The 22,924-nt window shown below is 36.0% G+C and overlaps 1 protein-coding gene and 1 pseudogene across 10 annotated transcripts in view; both read right to left on the bottom strand.

Moving 5' to 3' along the window:
• MEF2A (myocyte enhancer factor 2A) overlaps positions 1-22,924 on the bottom strand; it is a 164,018-nt gene that overhangs the window by 140,307 nt on the left and 787 nt on the right. The gene's annotated exons all lie outside the window — the stretch shown is intronic.
• On the bottom strand, positions 7,675-7,769 carry LOC117803911 (annotated as a pseudogene).

Genomic DNA, 22,924 nt, shown 5'->3' with positions numbered 1-22,924 from the left:
TACAATTATAGCTAGAGAATTCTACAGTCTCTCACAATAATCAGTAAAACAAGCAGACAGAAAATCAGTAAAGATATATAAAACCTGAACAACACTATGAACCAGTTCATATCTCTTGGTATAGTCAACAAGAAAGAATATACGCTGGACGATAAAACAAGGCATATATAAATTTATAAGAGTAAAATCAGGGGCACCTGGGTGGCTCAGTCAGTTAAGTGTCTGTCTTTAGCTCAGGTCATGATTCCAGGGTCCTGGGATAGAGCCCAGCATCCGGCTCCCTGCTCAGTGAGGAACCTGCTTCTTCCTCCCCATCCCCGCCCCCCCGCTCGTACTCTCTCTCTCTCTCTCTCTCAAATAAATAAAATATTTTTTTAAAAAGAGTGAAATCATACAGAATGGTTTTCTTTTTGCAGATCTAATTGGCTTTATTAAAGGATTCATGAATCAGGCAGCATTCCATCTACCAAGTAGAGAGGAACTCCCCAGAAAGTGTTTTCTGACCACAAAAGAATAAAAGACCAATAACAAAAATATATTGGAAAATTGTCTAAGTATTTCTAAATTAACAGATTTCTAAACAACCCATAGGTTAAAGAACTCATGAGGAAAATTTAAAAGCACATGGAACTGAATGATACTAAAAATAAATTATCTAATTATGTAGAGTGGAGCTAAGCATGCTTAGAAATTTACATCTTATGTTAGAAAAGAATAAAGATTTAATAATCATCTTCTAAATTAGCTTCCACCTTAAGAGGCCAGGGGAAAAACCACATTAAACTAAAAGTAGAGGTAAGGAAATAATAAAAGCAGAAATTGGTGAAATAGATGAGAGACCAAAAAAAGCAAAAGATAAAACCAATGAAAACAAAAGCTGATTCTTTAAAAAGAACCCCTAGCTAGACTGTTCAAGAAAAGAAGACACAAATTGCCAAAATTCAACTGAAGCAGAGTACATTACTACAAATTTCAAACATTAAATGCATATTAAGGTAATAGTTAAGTGCAATTCTATGCCAATAAATTTAACAACTTAAATGAAAAAGACAAAATTCCCCATATGCAGGGGAAGGGGCTGAAGGAGATGGAGACAGAGAATCTCAAGCACACTCCCTGCTGAGCAGGATGCCTGACAGGGGGTTCGATCCTGCAACCCTGAGATCATGCCCTAAGCCAAAATCAAGAGTCGGATGCTTAACCAACTGAGCCATCCAGGCACCCCTAATTCAGATATTTTGTAATTCAAAATCTAAAGGCTTCCCACAAAGAAAACTCCAGACCCAGGTGGCTTCCCTAGTGAATTCTTCAAACATCTAAAAAAGATACAGTATCAGTTTTAAACAAACTCTTCTAGGAAAAAGAGGAAGAGGTAATAGTTTCTAACATATTTAATAAAGCCAGAATAATCCCAACACCAAAGCAAGGCAAGGAGACCACAAGAAAAAGAAAATATGTACTAATATCATTTGTCTATATAGATGCAAATATCATTAATAAAATATAAGCAGGTCAAATCCAGCAATATGTAAAAAGTTAAACAGCAGTACAAATGGGTTTGTCTCAGGAATGCAAAGTTGGTTTAGCATTCTAAAAATCAGTGTAACTCACTACATTAACATACTAAAAAAATGATTAATTTCAATGATATAAAAAAGCATCTACACATGATAAAATACCCATTTGTGGGAGAGTGGAGGGGGACATCCCTTAACAAACTAGGTTTGAAGGAAACTCCTTCAACCTAATGAAAGGCATCTACAAAAACCTACAGCTAATGATAAAGGACTGATTTTTTTTTCCTGTACAACTGGAAACAAAGCAAGGATGCACACTCTCATTGTTTCTATTCACCATTTTACTAGAAGTCCTAACAATCACAATAATGCAGCAAAGGGGAAAAAAAGGTTTCCAGATTAGAAGGAAAAAATAAAATAGCTTCTACTCACACATGACATGATAATATACACAGGAAATCCCCAAAAATATACAATAAAGTGGCTGGAACTAAAAAGTGGGTTTTGCAAGGGTATAGGATACAAGATCAATATATTTTATAAAGATCTTAATATGTTTTTTAAATTTCAAGTAAGCTCCATGCCCAACATGGAGCGTGAACCCACAACACTGAGATTAAGAGTAGCATGCTCTACTGACTGAGCCAGCTACCTAGATCAGTATTTTTTTAAGTCAAATTTCTATATACCAATAAAGACAAATGCAAAGTTAATCTTTTTAAAAATACCATTCACCTTAACATGAAATATTTAAAGACAAATTTAACAATATATGTGTAAGACTATTATCCTGGATACTAGAAGACATTGTGAGAAATTTAGGAAGACCTAAAAAAAAAGGATATATATATCATGTTCACAGATCTGTACACTCAATCAATATTATTGTGATACTGATTCTCCCCAAACTGATCTAAAACATTGAGAGGTTGCAGAAATTCACAAAGATATTTAAAAATTTATAATATAGCTAAAACAGTTTTGAAAAAAAAAAAAAAGTTGGAAGATACAGCATGTGGTTAAACCTACCCCAGCCCACACACACACACACCCCTAAATCAAGGGAACAGATTAGAGAATGCAGAAATAAATCCACACACACGGTCAACTGATAGTCAACAAAGGCACTAAGGTAATTAAATGGGAAGAAGCCTTATCAACAAATGGCACCAGAATAAATAAATGAATCCTGCTATTACCTCATATCACTCCCTAAAATTTATTCAAAATGATCACAACCCTATTTGTAAAAGCTAAACTATAAAACCTCCAAAAGTAAACATAGGACAAAAAAATTTTCACTGCCCCATGTAAGGCAAAGATTATCAGACAGGCCACAAAAAGAAGAAAAAATTGGTAATTGTAGAAGGTTGACAAGCAGTACTTTATCAAAATTAAAACCTTCTGCTCTTTGAAAGACAACATTAAGGAGAGAAAAATCAAGCCACATACTGGTGGAAAATATTCAAAATACAATAATGAAAATGAAAAAAAGACTTCTATCTAGAACATATAAAAATTTTTTAACAGTTCAGGGGATGCCTGGGTGGTTCAGTCAGTTAAGCGTCTGCCTTCAGCTCAGGTCATGATCCCAGGGTCCTGGGATCGAGTCCCGCATCAGGCTCCTTGCTCATCAGAGAGCCTGCTTCTCCCTCTGCCTGCCACTGCTTGTGTGCACACGCTCTCTCGCTCTCTGACAAATAAATCTTTAAAAACAACAATCTCTTATAGTTCAGTAGTAAAAAGGCAAACAACCCAATTAAAAATGAGTGAAAGATTTGAACAAACATTTCACCAAAAAAGACAAATGAATACCCCACTAAGCAAATGAAAAATGTTCAAAACCATTACTCATCAGAGAAATACAAAATAAAATTGTAATGAAATGCCAATATATATCTACTAGAATGGCTAAACTTAAAAAGGCTAACAATGCAAAGTGTTGAAAATATGGAGAAACTGCAACTCTCATTGCTGGTGGGATTGTAAAATCATATGACTTTGGAAAACAATTTCGCAGTTTCTTATAAGGTAAAACATACACTTAACATATGACCCGGAAATCTCATTCCTTGGTATTTACCCAAGAAAAGTGGAAATATATGTCCGCACAAAAGCTTGTACTCAAATGCACAGAGTAGCTTTATTCATAAAAGCTCCAAACTGAAAACAACCAAAATGTCCATGCAAGATGAACGGAGAAACTGGTCTAGACATACAATGGAACACCAGGCAACACGAAAAAGTAGGTAATGCTAAAAACAAACTACTTAATAGATACAAACATGGATCAACTGCAAAAACATTTTGGTGAGGGGGTAAAAAAAGCCAGACACTAGTATCATTTAATATCTGATACTAGAATTGAAAAAAATACTACTAAGGCCTTAAAAAATAGATTTTACTAAACACACTGATACTAAGTCACAAGAAACAATATCTTTAAGTCAGTAAAACTTTACAGAAGCAAGCATTTAAGGAAGAAAGGGATTTTAAGCACACATGAAACTAGGGACTGTTCCAATTAGAGGAGCTAAGAAAGAAAGATGACACAAACTTGAGTAGGTGTGAACAAAAAGAGCAAAGCAGAGTGTAGGATGGACAGATGGGCAGAACATAATTATGCACTACCTTGAAAACACACAAGCATTTGAATTTAATAAAGAAAAAAATGAAAAGATAAGAGAAAGGCAAGACTATCCTCTCAAGCTGAATAATGCACAATTCTAGCCTTAGTGTTAGGTAACGTTAAAAACCTGGGTTCACATACAATCCCCACTAAAACACAACTTATTACATTCTTAGCTAGTGGACCAAGAAGATAGCATTGTGTCATAATGTAATAGTATACCAATGCCAAGAAATGCCCATTTTTCCCATGCCCTTCCACCTTCATCTAGATCCCCCAAACTACCCAGAAGAACCAAAATACCTCTTCATGCAGCTTCTGTTCTTTTTAAAAAGTAAAAAAGAGCTTGAGAAATAATTAATACACCATACAATTCACCCATTTAAAGTATACACTTGAATGATTTATATTCAAACGAATGTGCAACCACTACCGCTAATTCCAGAACATTTTCATCACCCTAAAAGAAACCCAGTACTCATTAGTAGTCACTCCCCATTCCATATCTCCACCCACACCTGGAGCATCTACTTTTTGTCTCTATAGATTTGCCTATTTTGTATATTTCACATAAATTAAACCATACAATACATGGTTTTTTGTTGGCTGACTTAAGTCACACAACTTCACACATATCTTCAATATCCTTCCACTCTGTACCATGTATCCATTTCTCTTTCCTTTTTATTGCCAAATAATATTCTATTGCATGGAAATACCACATTTTATTTATTCATTCATCAGTTGATGGACACCAGGGTTATTTCCACTTTTTACCTATTATAATACTATGAACACTGGTACACAAGTTTCTGAGTAGACACGTGTGCATTTCCAGCTTCTGTTCTTATAATAAAAAAAAGTGTCTTTAGATTTTCTTTTCTATAATCTCATTTCATTACCATATACAACACCTCCCCACAGTGATACACATATCCGTTGTTATGCCACAGGTATAAGTTAGGCATTATAAGTAAATTAGTAGGACCTATTTTATTCTCCCAAATAATTTATCAACCCCCTCAATCTATAATCAGCAAGATTACAGTTTTCACAATATTTAATATTTATTATAAGTTCTGATGATGCTGTCATTCTTCAAGTGGAGGATGTGACCTCTGAAATGCTGAAGTTCCATTTATTCTACCCCTCTACCTGACCTTAAGGGCTAATACTCCCAGTATTCCTTCTCAGATATAGTTACTTGAACCAATAGCCTCAACTACCCAAACTCCAATAACAAGCAGCACATTTTGTCCACACACCAAAACAACAACAAAAAATGTTTTAAGATGGGCACACTTTAAAATGTGACACTAAGCACCTAACATAATAGCCAAACATACATCACTTTGGTTAAACAGTCTGGTAAACTGGCAAAGTGTGTCAAACAGATGTCCATATTAATAAGGATGTTGGCCAGAATCTAGAAAAGCTTGAACACTGTATTCATGATATTCTGCAACTTCCTACAGTTTCGAACTGGAAGAGGCCTTAGAAAGGCCTTTTTAGGGACACAAATTATAAAGCTTATAAAAGTGAAATGGAATCCAGGAGTAAAATCCAGACTACCAACCTAATTCACTATTAAAATAGGGTTCTACTTCTTTAAAACAACAAAAACACCTGAACAAATGGAAAAGAAGAAATCCAGAAGAAAAGGGTGAAATATATAAGTGGATTATGAGATACAAACTTCCAGTTACAAAATAAATAAGTCACAGAGATGAAAAGTACAGCATAGGGAATAAGATATCAAGAAGATGGTAATAATTGGTGACAGGGACTACATTTATCACAGTGAACACTGAGTAATGTATAGAATTGAACATCTGATGCTAATACTGTATGTGAATTATACTTAAATAAAGTTTCCAGTGCAAAAAAGAAAGAAAGAAATCCAAAAGGTCTTAAAGTTATCTCGAAAGATGGATACCGTAACTTATGATTTCCCTTTCAAGTTATCTGATACTTCTAAAGTGCCTGAATCTGATACCTCTTTCTTACAAGAAAGAGAACTGGGAAGAGTTACAACTACTGCCCCAAGAAACTGCACATTATCTACTACCTGTTATATCTACAACATATCCTAGGACAGTTGTGGCAATTATAAATTACTGTAATACTTTACTTCTTTGCTAAGCAGACCCACGGTTCACGTGTGTCAAAATTTCATCTCACAGCAGAAAAAGGGTTAAGAAATACTGAGCTACATCAGCAGGGGTAGAGATGTCTTAAAGTCATCTTTTCAGAACCTTATTAGCTCAGTCCAGATCCTAGATTTTGCACTTTACAGTCATTGAGAGACAGCAATTTAAAGATTCATTTATATTTGCCAAGAACTAACACACAAGCATAAATGCCTCCAATGCAGTGTGCATGAGTCTACTGCCTTTAGTACAACGTCAAACATGGTAACTATGGTAAGACAGACACAAAATACTACTGGTTGTCAAAACAAACAAACAAAAAAAAAAACCAAAAAACAAAAAACACCTTCTAACTGGAAGGAATCCATTTCTTACGGAGAGCACAGCATTTGGTCTGGCCTGGGAAAGGAGACTAAGAAGTGGGATACAGAGAATGAGAAAAGGATAATCTATCTTTATTCATGCCTTCCACTTGCAAGGTATGTATTCCCCTACAATTCCCTTCAAATAATTAAAGAATGAGCCTAGCGCTGTGCTTTTTAAAAAGTGGTGCTGAGGAGTATCCTTTAAGGAACTAAGTTTTGTTAATAAGAAAGGACATACACACCATCTTCACTATCTTGTATGGGCATATTAAGGAAGGCACTGATCACTTCCAAGCTTAAAAACTTTCAACAGCTCTTCCTTACCTGGATAATAAAATTGCAACATTCAAGGTGCTCTGAAATCTGGCCTCAAGCTCTCTTTCCCACTTCACTCTGAAAAGCCCTCCAATCTAGCCAAACTGCGTCGACTACATACCTCTCACTTTCCTGTCTTAGCTCCCTTGTTCCAACTATATTCTCTATGTGGAATATCTTCGGCATCCCTGACAATAAAATTTGACATTCTACTCAAATACCAATTCCTTCATCAAGCAGCCCGCTTATCACTTCTGAACTCTCCTTCCCTGAACTCCCCTAATCCATTAATAATGTCCAAGGTTTATACATCACTTAGTAATTAGTATAACACAGCAATTAACAAGAATTTTACCCTCCTTAAGCCATTACCTCCAAGAAGCAAAGAGCTATATCTCATAGGTGTTTTTATTTCAGAACCAATAGTTAAAGCACTGAAAATAGGTAAGGGATAGTCCAAAAGAGAGAGTGAGGGAGCAGAGCCACGGACATTGCTTTGGGGCTACCATATTTACCAGTCAAAAGAAAAATGGGAGGGCAATAAAAGAAAATGTATAAATAGCCTGTTAAGTATTATTTAAGGTTTTTGGAAACTATGAAAACAGAAGTGAAAGCTTATAAATGAGGACCCAAAAACAGCTAGGCATAGGTACTGATTAACTTTTAAATACCATTAGAAAGAGGTAGAGAATTCCAAAAATACATCAACAGCAAAAAAAAAAAAATTTTAATTTATATTATGAAAGATTTCTGATGTTTACACTTGATCTTAGCCAAAAGGCCGAGAAGCGATAAGATTTCTGATGTTTAAAGTCAATATACTTTTCAATCCTGGTTGGTATTTTTATTTTAAAAAATGTACAGTGACTAGTTTAAACAAGTTAACTTCTACTCCAACAACCTCAAACACTGACAAAAAACTTGTTAATTCTAGGGAAAGAAATGTTTAAGGCAATAAATATTTTAAATGACTAAATTCTAGAACCAAGCATAAAGAATTTCCACACATAATTCCAACTTCATGTTAAATTCTCATGTTAACAAGTCAGATAAAAAGCATAAAAAACAGAGAACCAATTCATGTTACCTACAGTAAACAGATTCAATGCCATCTTATTAAACATAATAATGAGTGTGTAGCCAAGGAATAATGCCACACCTACTATTTATTGTAATCAAAAGACAACTGTCAAGATCATAAAATAAAACGGAAAAAACCAAAAGAGAGTAGAAAGAGAATGAAAAGAAGTATATGTAATTCAACTTTCAAAGAAATTAACATCTATCAGATCAATTCCCAAGTTTAAGTTACTTTTTCCAAAAAGTTCACATACTACATTGTCACTGGAATAAACAAGTACCAAGAAGCCCTTGGCTAAATATAGGTCTATAACTCATTCATGTTATAAAAAAACCAAGGCACTTCCAATATACATTCTAGAAAAAAACCTTTGATTTAATAACTTTGCTTTACAAAAAAAGCACTTAAGACTCATGCAATAACCCAGAAACTACATTTGCATGCTAAAAGAATGAAGGGTATTTGAATTTAATTAATCTCTCCTACAAGGTATTTTCTGGAGTCTCCAAGCTCACCCATGGAAGCTGACTGCCTATGTCTCTTCCTAACTAAAGGCTTTGTAGCATTGACAGCTATCATAATTCTAGATTCCTGCTCCCTTCCCCCAAAAGTAGAGACTTCAGTGAGGACAACGGTGATGGTATATCTAAGTAACTCTAAAAAACAGTCCCCCAAACCATATGAAAAAGCAAGAAAGGAAAAGGAAATTCTACCCAAAACCATGCTTTCAGCATAGCCTTGAAGACGAAGAATGCTGATACTGCAAAACAACTGTGACTGAAAACAGAAAAATCACCAAATCCTTGCACTTAATCTCTCAGGCTGTCACTCCACCCCTACTCGGACACAGGCTTGGTGGCAAGGAGGCTAGCAAAGGAGCGCTAGGGTCATCTACAAGGACAATGAAAACTATGAAACTCACTCAAAATCTGAATATACTGAAAGTGTCTGGGCAGATCAGAACACTGACGCTAGGTAAGAAAGTTCAAAGTTCTGGTGATTTAAAGGAACAGGTACCATTTAAGGCACTAGCTGCCACATAAAGGGGCGCGACTTTGAAACACATAGCTTCTGGGGGAGAAAACAGGCAAAAGGAAGGGAGGAGCGCCCTTTTGCAACTGGAAAGTAAAGAGAAAAAGAAAAAGGATAAAATTTAGGGTCTTGCAAGACCAAAGAGAATTATAAAATTCGAAGCCTCACAACCCCTTCTCCAACCGTTAAAACCAAAACCACTGAACAGGACTGTTCTGTACTAACAGAAGAGGGCACCATTAAACTAGGAATACTGTAAAACACCCCAATACCATAAAAATGAACAAAAGAAAAGGGAAATCCAGAAAATCAGGAAACTGAACTTGACACATATTGAGGAAAAACCCCTGCCAAAAACAACCTCTAACAACTTCAACAACAAAGCAGAAAAAAAGGTAAGTCAATACTCCAAAGAGAATTAAAGATATTCAGATAAGCATTTAAGGATTTGAAAACCACTTTGAATCAGAAATCCAAAAACTAAAAACAAAAATAGACAAAATACAGAGAAAAATTTTAAAAGGTGAATGAATTCAAAAAGAAATGGAAAAAATAAAAAATTATTACAGAAATGCAGAATAAGTTACAAGGCATCCAAGAGAGAATTGACTCAAATGAAAATGAGCTACCACAGTCTACCACAAGAGTTAGGAGCCACATCCATCCACATTCGGTGTTATTTTTTCATCTGATTTCAGATAACTGTCTATCCACCAACTTCACAACCACTCACAGGCCAAACCCTTCCAACTCACATAAGGAAACTTCGTATCTTTTCCATACTAAAGTACCATATTTACTATGTATTAAACATTCAACATGTCTAAAACTATGCTGTTATTTTAAATATATTAGGTCCCTCTTTTTAATGTGTCACTGACAAGGTTTTTGAGTATTATTCCCCTCCCATGAACCCCGTGGTTTTTATTGCATGACTTTGCAGAGCATTAGATTTTTAGGAACATGTATACTATGTCATAGTAGGACTGACCGTAGAAGTGTATGTGTGGGTTACTATTCATGCGTTTATTTCTTAGCTCTGCTGAAAAGGCAGACAATGACACCCCAAAAGCAATGAGCACATCTAGCACCCAGATCTGAGATTCTAAAAGTCATCTTCCAATAAAAGGAATCAGGGCTCTTTGGAAAAGAGGATAATTCCAGAGGTGGGACAGGTAAAATATAAATGAGCCTGGAGTTTCCTGTAGTACGAGAAAGTAGGGAAGTTCTCGAAAAAAGAACGAAGATACGTCAAAAGGACACAAGAGTCGAACAGGAGGGGTTTTCAATGGCTCAAGGGGGATACTCTGAGCAATAAAATAAGTAACGATAGCATCAAATTATAACCCACAAAATAAATGCCTTTGAATCTATACTGATATAAATAACTGAATAAATAAATGAGAAGTGACATCTCTTCAAAACAGAGGAACTTCAAATGATAAATGAGAAAGGAACAAAAAAAAACTACAAAATGGCTACTAGGTAACTATTAGAGTAATGCAGGTATCCCCCGCTTTTTTCAAGTTCACACTTAAGTAACTTCACTTTTATGAAAGACCCACAATAGTACCTCTTTTCTAACTGAAAGAAATATGGAAAGGATTTTTGCTTTTAAGAAAAAAAGGCAAAAAGAGGGAGCGGGAAGGGGTAGAAATAGCATTCAGCTTTTATTTTGCAGTGAGCCATTACAGAGACAGCACACGCCCCGAGCAGCACCACCAAGCTCCTTCCCTGATAACTACCTCAGCACCTCAGTGTAATTTCAAGCTGCCATAGCTTTGAATGTTGTTTGTGAGCATCTGTGCTTTATTTCAACTTAGTGTGTGTGCGTCCATTAACATGATGTGTCCGAAAGTATCGGAAAAGCCTAAAGAGGTTTTTTTTTAGTCAAAAACCTCAAAAATTTTCCATATAAATTAATGGTAATGGCTTCTTTACACCAGTTCAGCTTTTGGAAGGTTTCACAGGAACACTCTACTATCAGATACTGGGGGAAGTCTGGAATTGTTGCCGGTTAAGTTCCACCCATGAATGCTAAAAACAAGTGAAAGTTTGAGAAGAAACAGGAAATTAACACACTTTCAAAGTATCTCCAAAATATGTATCATTTTCAAAGAGAAAAACTGTGACTTTAAATGGAGAAACCAGCAGAGACTACCTTAATTAAATCCGCAAGATTAACATCACCCGTAATAAGATACTGACATCATGTACCCCTGATATAAAATGTACCTCGACAGGCTACCATTACTTCAGTGGTGCTATTGCCAAAAATACAAAATTTCAAATTAATCGTAAGAAAGCATCAGAGAAATCCAAAATGGAAGACATTTTACAAAATTATAACCAGTACTCCTCAAAAGCATCCAGGTCAGAAGGACAAGAAAAGAATGAATTAATATCACAGATGTGAGGAGACTATACAACAAATAAATGTGGTGACAAAAAAAAAAAAAAAGATCATTAGGAAAAAACTGATGAAGCACAAATATTTAGTTTATAGTATGTTAATATTAATTTCCTGGTTTTGATTATTATACCACAGTGGTCCAACATTAGGGAAACAATCTATACTATTTTTGCAACTTTTCTCTAACATTATTCCGCAATAATTTTTTTTTAGTGAAGTATGAAAGAAAAGGAATACCCACAAAATAATTAGTCTTTACAAAAATTTATAATTCCCATGGCAATTCAAAATATAATTCATCAATGACATCGCATCATTTTGTTCCAACATTAATATCCAACTCACCATACTGAAAGAACAGATAAATGCTGCAATGTGATTATTTGTTGAAACGTAAACTGCAGAAGGATATGCAAATTTGGTATCATTTTATAAAGCTTTAAAACATGAAAAACACAACAGTTTAGCAATATATATGGATATATGGTCTTTAAAAAATGACTGAATGGGAAAGGTAGATCCTTATTTAAGATAATGATTACCCCTGCAGAAGGAAAGAGGGCAACAGGACTGAGAAAGATCCATTACATTCACCCTGCTAGTAGTATTCATTACATTACTCACTCTAATTTTTGTATGCCAATTATGTTTCATAATTTTTAGCCATTACTGAGAAGCACTGACATTTTTTGCTATCTGGGGCAACAGTCTTCCGCGTTGTTTACAAAAAAAAAAAAGTTTTCACTGTTGTGGGGTTTGTTTTGTTTAATAAGACCATCTTAATAAGAAGACCATATTTGAAATTTTTCATTTCTATTTTCCAAACCAAACAATGAAAACCTTAAGATCATCTAAAATAGGGTCCTCTGCCTTAGGACAGACATATCCTTTGGCTTTTTTTATAGATATATATACAAATCCTCTGTTTCGAGATCACTTCATACCTTCACTTCCAGGGCCAAATTCCAAGGCCTTGTCATTACCAGGAAGTCTCCCACTTCTGACCACCCCTCTTTATCCTTCCAGGCACTCTCTCACAAGTACACTCATCCTAGTCCCTTCAAGCCTGCTCTTCCTCCCGTGCTTCCTATTTGAGTAAACTACCCATTCATTTCCTCAGTTGTCCAAGCCATAAACCTAGTTATCACTCTTAACTTTCTCTTTCACCTTCCGTATGCTCTCCATCACTGAATCCTTTCATTCTACCTCCTATATATCTGTCAAATCCACCTATTTCTTCCATCCTCATCCTGCACCGTAGTCCAAGGCACCTTACCTCTTTTAACTAATTTGTTGTAACATCCTCCTAATTATTCTTCCTGCCTACCTCTTTTAAGTCTCTCCAAAGAATTCTCCACAGTGCAATCAGTATTATCTTTTTAATTAATTTCCTCGCAGGCTTAAGATACTTCAATTTTCCCTAGGATAAAGTTCAAATTCCTTAACACAGCTTAAGGGATCTTCATAATCTGGTCCCGATTTATGTCTTCAGCCTCATCTTTCACTACTCCTGTTACCTGTCCTCCCTTACACTGCCTGATCCATCCATACTGTGCTCAGTTTCTCCAAGCAATCCAAACTCTCTAAGTGTATCTCCTGTCCTTAACACAGGTCTGGTAAACTACCCACCCTCTTCACAAGGCTAAGTCCTCTTGAGGCTTCAACCTAAACTAAAGGTGTCACTTCTCCGAGATAAATTTTCCTGGCCTCCCTGAAACTGGGTTAATCGCCCCTTCTATATGCTCCTACAGCACTCTGCATGGTACACATCAAGCATGTAGCAAAGTGGATGATAAACACATATATGTCCACACTCCTATCTGACTATGAAAGCCAAGCCTGTTCACTATATTCCTCATTACCAAGGCCGATGGACTGAATAAGGTAATAAAGGCCAAACTGTGAAATAAATTGCCAAAGTAAACAATACTTACAAAGATAACTCCTGGCCCAGGTGCACAATATTCTTCCCACTATACTTTGTGGACCTAATTTTATGTTCATAAACAATTCAATGTTAATTAGGTATAAGGCATATAACACAGAGTTTAAAAGGATCTAGATACCATCTCATTTTATAATTAAAGAGATGCCCAGAAAGGTTATTACCTGCTGCAGAACAAAACACTATTAAACAGCAATGCCAACATTAGGTATTTTGATGTTCTTTAATTACATACTTTAATCTCAAGGAATTAAGTTTTTAAAATTTTTTAATTGAAAAACTTTAAAGTTTTTCATTTCTTCTAGGATAGCAATGTTATTAAAAACAGAAAAAATGAATCAGCAATTCACTTAAAAGTTTCCACAAAATTACCTAGAATGTTATAACAAACATAAGAATATTTAATTATGGTGTAAGAGTAATAAAGATAATACTGAGTCATTATTATAATTATATATTATAAGCAACACATGGGTATCAACTGTGTTCAAGGCACTGTGGAACACATTCACTGAATATACAAAGAGATATAAAACAGGATTCCTAACTTCCAAGAAGCATACAATATGTTTAGGAAAACAAGAACTAACCATTATAGAATTAAACATAAAAATTAGGTAAAAGGAATCACTTAAATTATTAACATTTTCAAAGGAAAAGACTTTCTTCTACAGAGTTTCAGGAATGTAAAGACAACTCTATTGCCTGAGAAATCAGCATAAACTCAAAATTCCTTAGGTTGGTCAGCTGACAGGGCTCTAAAACAATGAGAGTCCACTATCAAGGAGCATACCAACAGCCCATTTCTCGATTTCTAAATAGTCTTATCCAATAAGAGAAACCAGGACTCCTTGAAGAAATGGCTGCTTCTAGGACAGCAGCAGGAAAAGCAGATGATGAGCCTGGAATATCTTATTGTCCTAAAAGTAAGGAGGTGCTCCAAACATGATAGAAGCATGTCAAAACAATCAATGAGTAAGGTGAAGGATTTCTCACTGACCAAATCAGAGTTAACTTGGAACATCAAAATGAATACTGATAGTAATCAAGTATAATCTGTTTAATAAAAAAGAATCAATGAATTATATTGATATTAAGTAAGCAAATGAGAAATAAAAGCTCTTCTTTACAACAGATTGCCAACAATTAAATGCAGAATAGCTAGACAAACACCATTTTGGAACCACTGTGTAATAATGGACTCAGGCAAGAATCAGCAATGAATGCTAAAACCATTATGTGAACATTTTTGGGAGGACAGAGTATTTACACAGTCTGAAAGTGCCTCCTCACAGATTATTCAATAATAACAGTGAGGACAATGATAACTTTTATATGGAGAAAACTGGCAGGCAAACCTTAACTAAGTGATCCAAGTAAATATCACCAACAAAGGGTCAAACTGACATCATATTGCCTCCTGATGTGATGCATTGAAGGATATATCATCACTTATTTGGTTGTCCTGCCAGAAATGCATAACCTGAATCTAACAACAATAAAACAATATGACAAACCCAAAATAATGGACATCTTACAAAACAAAGGACCTGTACTCTTCAAAACTATTAATGGCAGGAAAAAAGAGAAAAAGTTGAAGGATTGTTTCAGATTAAAAGAGACCGAAGATATGAAAACTAAAATGCAATAGATAATATTAGAAAAAATGCTATTAAAGGATATTACTGGTACAACTGAAGAAATTTCAAAATAAACTATATAATACATCACAGTATCAATATTAAATTTCTTGAATCCATCATACTGTGGTTATGTAAGAACATGTCTCTGTTCTTAGGAGAAATCAACTGAAGCATTTAAAGGTTAAGGATCATGATGTGTGCAATGTACTCCCAAATGGTTCAATAATAAAAGTAATCATAATAGGAAGAGGAAGAAAAGGGAAAAGGGGGAGAAAAGGAGGAAGGAGAGAAGGAAAAAGAGACCAACAGAGTGAATTCCAGCTATTACAATAAATGTTAAGTTCGATGACATTATATAATATGCTTAATATGTGGTTTCCTTGTTAGCAAAGTACACAGTACATTAATGCAGCATTTCCATCTATCCCTTGTACCCATCTGGAATGTTCTGCTTCAAATAATTTGACTCTGATTTTAACTGAATAAAGTTGCACCTTTGGCATACTTCAAAAGATGTAATCAAGGAGCTTCAAACTATAAATAAAACAAAATAGTAATATCTATTTTCAGACTTTGGGACCACTCTGCAAATACAAAAAAATGATAAAGCAACTGTGCTAAACATTAACAATTAGTATATCTAGGTGACCAGTATATGAGAGTTCATTGTACTTTCCTGTAACTTTTCTGTTAAGTTTTTTCCAAAAACAAAATGTTTAAAAACAAAACAAAACAAAAAAACCTGTCAAGGCTGAAATGTTACTTTGGGGAACAGAGCCACTTGTGAAAAACAAAATCTTAACTCCTAGATTCTTTTCTCCTTTTCCCTTCATCATCCATGTCAAATTAAGTTTAACACCGTTACAAAAAAAGATTTTCAGTATTAAGATAAGCATTTTGCTAAAGTAGTCCCCAAATCTTTAAAAAGCCCATTTGCAAGTCAGCTGTGCAGAATGTGGGATGATTTTCACTATTACAAATAGTGGTTAAGTTCCTAATGTTGGCCACAAAAGCTCTTTGATAAATCTTCATTAGCAATACAGTTGAATCAGTATTGTATTTCACATATACTCTGTTAAATTGCACATCCCCCTAGCCTTTCTGAAACAACGTGAAACCAACAGGATACGCTGAAGGGAGGGAATGTTGGTTGGTAAGGAACAACCAGTAACTAATTATAATTTCTAACACTATTTTTACTAGGTTATGCATTTCAAACTGGAAATAGAGCCCTCACACAAGATGGCTACTCAATGCCCAGAAAGAAGGCAAAATGGAATCTCAGGAAATGCCACTTGGGCTAAACAGCTCTGACATTCCTGCCCTGACCCAGAAGGCTGATGACAACATATTTATATGTATAGAAAATGCATGAGGCAGTATTTTATAGCCTGAAAAGTTTATAATTTTGAAAACTTTATAATTTTTAAAGTCTGACCTGAGTAAACTGGTTTGTTTGGTCATTTTAGTTGATTAGGACACCTTCCATTCCACATTTACTGAGCATTCACTATGCACCATGATAGATTGGTAGGTACTAAGCATACACAAAGAACAAAATAGTCTTGGACACAGGAACTCTGAATAGTTGAAGAAAATGACATCAATTACAATCCTTTAAATATTCTAAAAAGGGAATTACTCTTCAAATTGTGTATCAAGAGCAAGGGAGACAAATTTTGTCAAGAGACTAAAATTGGTATCATACATGACACCTGAGCTACAACTTAAAGGTAGGAGCATTCCAATCTCTGGCAAAAATATGAACAAAGATACAAAAGCACTAATGCAAATATTTCTGTCTTCTGACTGTCAGGCAGTGGGCTAATACCTAGGAAGATTTTGTAAACAAGATAGACAAGGCCTCTGCCTTCACGGAGTTTACATTCAGGTAATGGGAAAAGACAAACAAGCTATAACTAAACAAATAACATGTGTACAAGTTATAGAAAGTGTCTTGAAAGAGAGACGATGCACAAGAGAGTAACTAACGAGGTGTAACATTAAAAAGGATGGCCTAAGTGACAAAGTGAGATTTGGGTCAAGTTCCAAAGGGGTAGGCCAACCAGCCTTATGAACAGCATCTCAACCAGGCAAAAAGCGCAAAAGACCCTAAAATATGAAAGGACACAGAAAATTTAAAGAACAATAAAAGGACGTGTAGCTGGCATACAACAAATGAGGAGAAGAACAATGAGAAGTAGAAAAATTATTCAGGGCCATTCAGGCCAGGGAAAGAAGTACAGACTTTATTTCAAGAGGAATGGGAGAGGGGGCGCCTGCGTGGCACAGCGGTTAAGCGTCTGCCTTCGACTCAGGGCGCGATCCTGGCGTTCTGGGATCGAGCCCCACATCAGGCTCCTCTGCTATGAGCCTGCTTCTTCCTCTCCCACTCCCCCTGCTTGTGTTCCCTCTCTCGCTGGCTGTCTCTCTGTCGAATAAATAAATAAAATCTTTAAAAAAAAAAAAAAAAGAGGAATGGGAAGTCACTGGATGATTTTAAGCAGCAGAGAAACAACATGATTTGGAATCATAAAATGACCCCTACGGCTGCTCTGTGAAGAACAAATTTCTGAGGAGCAAGAAAAGAACAAACTCAGTTAGGAGGCTACTGCAGCAATTCATTTAAGAGATAATGCCATGAAATAAAGAGGTGGCAGTGAAGACTAAGAGTGGTAGACTGGCTCAAGATAAATCCTGAAGGAGAAGAGAGCGTGTGGATGGATTAGACCTGAGAGAAAAGAAAAAGAATCCAGAGTGGTATATTTAAGTTTTTGGCATGAGTACTGCCATTCATTGAGATGGGAAGGGCGAGTGAGGACAGCAGAGTTTGGGGGTAGGAGGGAGGAAGAAGGATGAGGGAGAGGAATAAATAGCTATATTTCAGTCATATGGCTAATATTATGTTTGAGATTCCAGCTAGATTTCCAAGTGGATATCGAGCTCAGGAAAATTCTGGGCTAAAAAAATAAAAGTGGGAGTCATCAGCCTGAAAATACATGGCATTTTCAAGGAAGAGCAAACAGCTGGCCTTAACTGGGTCATAGAAACTGAAGGGTAATGGCTGACAATAAGCCTGAAGAGATCAGATAGAATCATATAAAGTGAACCATGACTAATAACAGCAATAGCAGAAGCAACAGTGATAGTAACAGTAGGGGGAAAAATTACTGTATTTTAGGTACCAAGCACTGTGCCAAAGGCTTTATAACATACATCTCATTTAATCTTCTCAACAACTCTATGAAAAAGATGATACTATAATCACTATTTTATACACCAAGCCTCAAGAAGATTAAGAAATTGCCAAAGAACACAAAGTGCCAGAGTGGGTATTCTAGCTTAGGCAATCCTGATTTGAGACGCTAATCTCTTATTCCTTAAATTACTGCCTCTCTACTGATTTTATGTCTTCAAAGTTTTCCTTAAAAGAATGACATTTACATGTGAATTTTAGAAATATAATTCCAGTCTCCATGTAAAAGGTGAACTGCTAGGGAACAAGAGGTAAGACAAGTAAACACACTATTAGTCAATGCAAGAGCACCTTGTTTTACTAAACCAACAGTTACAAGTTATTTTACCAGGTTAAATGAAGAGTATCCCTTTGTTCCAACAGTCACAAATCATACCTCAAATTAATCCAAGTCAACATGTATAACGTGTTCCTTGTAACAAAAATAACCTGGTAAAAAGGTCCAGCTTATACTGTATAAATTTACCACCCACTACCAAATATTTCTCAAAACATATAACTTTATTGATGGCTGAATTCTTTTTTAAGTTCATAAAGTTTATATTTTTGTATAAATAAGAAAATAAAATTAGTATTGACTCAAGACAACCATAAAAAGATGTGCCTCTGTTGATATTTATTAGAAGTCTGATCAACTAGTGTCTGTTTTTCACCTAGGTCAACAATTCCTTCGGCTTTCAGCATCATCAGTTATTAAATGGATGAAGTAAATTACCTGCTGTCTTACACCCATGTTCAAATATTTGGTATTCTATCCACCTCACAAATCAGCTAATTTTTTCTTAACTCATAAGCTCATGATTTCTAGTGATTATTAAGACCATTTAATATTAAATAAAATATTAAGTTTAGTAAATATCAAGTAAGTTCAGTAAATACAATTATTAAAATAAGTAAATAACATCTGTATAAAATTATAGTATTCATTAAATAAGTGTCAACACATAGGCTATGCATGAGACTAATAAATGAGTTTATACTCTTTATTATAATAAACTGGACAGGGTCCACTACAGATTACACAGATAAAGCATACACAGACAAAATCATTGTTCCATACAACAGCAAAATGACATATAAAAGCTTAAAGATTACCCACTACAGAAAACTTATTTTTAAAATATACCTATTCCAGATAGGCAATAAAAATACTTTTCTAACTTCAAATTTTAAATATTGTATGTTGAAGACAACTCCAACAGGTAATCCCTAAAAGACATATTTCACTGGAGAGCAGGGGAAATACTTACATTAAATTCTAATTTTTTTTTTTAACATTTGGAGAGACTGTTGGAGGTTACAATCAATGACTGCAGATCAAAAACCTCATATAGAACAGTCAAATAAACATATTTATGTATAATGTGACAATGAATTTAAAGTGATGGGATTTTTACACCTAAAAAAATATATGAACACTCTCCTGTATTTATATATTATATGAAGTCCGTTTGGTCACAGACACTAAACATTCAGGAACTGGGCAGAGTATACACATAGTCTTCATAGGAAATAAGGGAATGTATAGAGGAATAGATATATGGAGGAAGGGATGAAGGGAGATCAGGCAATATGCATTTTTGGACATTAAGCCTCAGACAGTGTGCTAGGAACTCTCACACCCATTATTTCATTTAATGCTAACAATTCCATAGGGCAGATAGTGTAATTCCTTCACGTTTCGTAGAAGATGTCTCATAACTTCATAAGTGGCAGAGCTGGGATCTGAACCAAGATGTGATGACAAAGTCTTGCAAACACAGCAGGATGTGTCAAAGTGTTCTTTTGCAGGAGGTTATCTAACTGGAAGATTGATTTGATTTTCCATATTTATACTTCTCTTATTACTCAAACATTAGAAGGCACTCACTTCTCAATTTACGAAGAATGTTCACAGATTTTCTTTCTAATCTAGAAAAAAGCAATACTGATCATTTTCAACCCACAAAGCAGTATTTTCATTGTTCTATCACTAATAAAAAAGACTTCAGCTAGACTTTGTAGCATTCATATGTACCGTGAGCATGCTTCCCAAGGGCAAAAAAAAAAAAGTATGGTGTGATTGAAAGGCAAAATACATGAAATTGGAAATGCCCACAGAAAATTCAAGACCATCATCATTGTATGTTAGACTAAATTTCTCTGCCAGACTTAGAAGCAGCAAAGGAAAAAAAAAAAAAAGGCTTTCCAAAATCTGACTGACAAGCATGCTACTTCCCAAAAACAAACTGGCTTACAGTTTCCTCCTCCTAAATCAGAGCACAAATCTACTGAAAGATTTAACTGAAATATTTCAAACTTCAAAATCATGTTCTAATAAAAAACACTTCCATAATTACTTAACCACCCTCAAAATACACTGATATTTCTCTCTTGGTAACCAATTAATGAGTGACATTGCTATTGCTTGAATATTAATAAAATTAATATTAACCTATATTGCATTCTAAAAGGAAATACAAAGCAATAATACAATTGCTTTGAAAAATAAAACACCACTCAAAACAACTCAATGTATCTTTCAAAGATTATTTCCGGTTACATTTACAAAAAACAATCTTTGACACACATACCCATTAAAGAAACACAGAAACTCTAATTTGGAAAGAGATTATTCTCAAACCATAATTCAACACAGTGACATTACAATTATTTCTGTGCTCTCATAAGCAACCTTCCTTCCACTGAACACCCCCTACCTCTCATCCCCTCAACATAAACTTTTGCTGGGAAGTCATATAAGGAGTTAAACATAATTTTATCACCTTTGTTCCAATATGAATAAAACCATGGTTTTATATGTAACAATGTGAATTAAATGAAATCGATACGCAAATAATTATGTTTAGAGAAGTCATTATTACTTCACCATCACTGTTTTAAGAAGTAAGTTTCTATTGGAAGCACTCTTCCAACAGAATTAAGACTAGGTCTGCAAAGTAAATCACTAGCTTTAGCTCTTCACAGTGTTTTATTATAACACCATTACCACAACTTTTTACAATGCTCACTGAGAATGAAAAGTGAGTCCAGAATCAATTAGTGCATCATCATATAGAACTAATCTTAATATTTTGTAGGACACATGTGTTCCTTATGTTTGTTATAAAGTCTAACTAAACTGGCATCCACTTTTAACGAAAACACTTTCAACTTTTTTCCTAAAACAAAAGTTGCCATTCACAGGAAAAATAAGAGTAAAGACTGAACCCTCCAAAAATATACCGGGAAAAAAGAACCCAAAACAAAAATGTACATACAAAAGCCATAATAGCACAACATAGCTATGTTATCCTCACCTTATACATTCATATTAAATAACTGTCATTTTTGCGTTTTCAAAAAAAATTTTTTTAAGGTATTTTGTTTATCTTTTCCACAGACTGTTCAAGTACTGCCAAGGTAACAGATTTTAAAACTGACAACTGGAGTACTTGGCAGTTGCCAAAACAACACAGCTGGATTCTTAAAGGGAAAGTACTCTTGTGTGATGTACACCTCATTACGGCTTTGAAGAACCTTCTCCTCATATAGTAATAGATGATATGAGACACAGGGGAAACATGCTGTGCTTAAAAAAAAAAAAACTTGAAAAACTTTAGACCTTTGTTTAAAAATGCTTCTATCACTGTTAACACATCACAGCAGGCCTTTCTAATGGCACACTAATTGCAATACCAATCTTATAAACTAAAATGCAGGTCAACATTATGCTTCACTTCTTTAATCTACACGCGGTTTCCCTACTGGACCATGACAGGGGGCTCGCTTCGTATCCCAGAAATCATACTTCAGGTCTGAAGAATATTTTTATAGTTAAGCTTTCACAGAGGGGGGGAGCACTGTTTTTCTAATTCAGGGATGCTCACCTCTTCGAAACTTGTTTGCACTGTCTCACCTACCAATTTAATCCTCGCAGTTCAAAGACCGAGAATATCGAACTAAAAGGCAAAGTTTGTACCACATAAAACCTTCCCTGAAAGCCGGGATCTACCGGGATGTCAGGGCAGCTAGCTGTTCCCGCTGCAGCCCCTCCTTCCCCGCGACGTTTCCCTGCACCGGAGGGCGTCCGCACCCCGCAGGTGCCCCCAGTCCGGACCACGTCCCGACCCGCTCCAAATACCGACCCGGCCACTGACATCTCCACACACGCGCCGAGAGTTCAGACCTAAATGTTCCTCCCGCTTCGACCAACCTTCTCCCAAAGCAGAAGCGGGGGAACTTCTTCAAGTCCAACCACAGCGCAGGGCGCCCCCGGCACGAGGGGTCAATCCTTTTGGAGAGACCCAGGTGCGGAGAGCAGGAGGGAGGAAACGGCCTTCGGGCGTTTCGCCCCGGAGAGGCTCCGGGCCCCCAGGGAACTCCCTCAACTTTCAAAGAGGCGTCGTCCACCACCGCCCCCCAGCCCCAAACCGGCGGTGCGCGCCGGAGGAGGATCCTCGCGCGGAGCCCGCGCGACCGAGCCTCCCGCCGCCAGAGCCCGCGACACGGGTCAGACCCCGGGCCCGCCCTCGGGGCACCCCGCCCCCACCACCGCGGGCGCCTCGCCCCTCGGCGCCGACCCTGCGCGACCACCCC

This window comes from Ailuropoda melanoleuca, chromosome 9 (assembly GCF_002007445.2).
Source record: "Ailuropoda melanoleuca isolate Jingjing chromosome 9, ASM200744v2, whole genome shotgun sequence".
Lineage (NCBI taxonomy): Eukaryota > Metazoa > Chordata > Mammalia > Carnivora > Ursidae > Ailuropoda > Ailuropoda melanoleuca.
This window is presented reverse-complemented; position numbering and strand designations above follow the sequence as displayed.